The sequence below is a fragment of the Cryptomeria japonica genome, chromosome 4 (genome assembly GCF_030272615.1).
Source record: "Cryptomeria japonica chromosome 4, Sugi_1.0, whole genome shotgun sequence".
In the NCBI taxonomy this organism is placed as follows: Eukaryota; Viridiplantae; Streptophyta; class Pinopsida; order Cupressales; family Cupressaceae; genus Cryptomeria; species Cryptomeria japonica.
In genome coordinates this window covers 363,818,058-363,819,698 of record NC_081408.1, presented here as the reverse complement: position 1 = coordinate 363,819,698, position 1,641 = coordinate 363,818,058, and positions in this window count along the sequence as shown.

The following is a 1,641-nucleotide window of genomic DNA, read 5'->3' as shown; positions in this document are numbered from 1 at the left end:
TAGGCTTAAAAGGTTCATGTTGTTTAGGCCAAAAGTAATCAAGGGTGAAATTAACATTCTTTGTTGTGGGTTGGTAAAGGCTATGATTAATTATTATTATAGAACATTTATGGATTTTAGAAGGAATAAATTTCATGGAAGAGAGCCAAGGATGTCCCAACTTCATAGGAAACTAATCTAATGTAGGAGTAATTAAAAAAGTGACATCTAAGCAATTAGTACCAACCTCAATAGGGAGAGTAATCGAACCAATAGTAGGGAAAGAGAAACCATCATATACCTTGACCACAGCATCTTATTTATCATATGTAACTTGATGCAATTGTAAAATATAAAGATATTCTTCAATAATCGCATTTACCATACACATTGGATCAATGAGAACCCCTTGTGAAAGTTTGTCTTTTCTCTTCACAGTGATATATAATGGGCCATCAAGTGAAACAATAGTCTCACTAGGATAAAAAGTAATGCATGGTTCTTTAGTTGGTGTAGGTTTATCAACAAGATTCACAACATTGTTAGATTCCATACCAAGGTCATCAAGAGAAAGGGCATGAGACTTAGAATCAACAACATTTCTAAAGTGATAAGGCAAGTGATTGGTGAAGATTTGGAGGTTTTGATAAGGAGGAGCTACAAACTTGTTTCCCCTGTCATTCACACCAACTACATATTAGTATTATTATCAATGCAGTCTTAAATCTTACTCCTCAATGTATAGCATTTCTTGCTATCATGGCCAGGTTGACAGTGATATTGACAAAAGCCTTTAGAATCATGGTTAGGTGGCAATGGTTTAGAAGTGTCAATTGGCTTTATGGGAGTAAGTTTCAAAACATTATCATTTATCAACCTCGACATTATACTATGCAAAGACTCAAAAAGAGGAGTTAATTATTTTCTAAAGTATCTAGATAAAGGGGTCACACCTATTGTCATGGTTGCCAGTTGAGTGTTGATGTTGTTGTTTATCTTGATGTAACCTTTGTTGGGTTTAAACTTTTTCAAACAATTGTTGATCACCCTAATTCTTATCAATCGAAGCCATTGAAGAGGATGATTAAAATTGACTCACTTGAAGCTGATAATTATGAAGTATTAAACACAATTGCGTAAAGAAAGTAAACTCAGAAAATAGAAGCTTATCTCTAATATCTTTTTGTAAATTATCAATAAAAATTCTTCAAACATCGTGATCAAGCATTTGATAAGCAATTTGAGAATGCAAATGTTTATATCTATGAATTAAATCAATCACTTTTTCTTTAACTCCTTGCTTACAATGAAACAAATCAGTTAAAGTAATCTTAGAAACAATGCTATTTTGAGATTGTTGAATGAAAGAATTAACCAATTATTGAAATGAAGTAATAAAATAATGAGACAAAGAGAAATACCATTGCAAAGCTTTATCCATAAAGGTTCAAGTAAACAATTTAGCCATAAGTCTTTGGTCATGAGCAAAATCACTACACAAAGTTTGAAATGGCTTCACATGAGTCAAGGGATCATCTTTTCCATTATAAAATTACCATTGAGGGACTTCCATATGTTTAGGGGGAACCACACAGACAATATCTTCTGATAGTGGGATTGTTACATCAAATGTGGGAATATTGAACTTGGAGTGAGTAATGG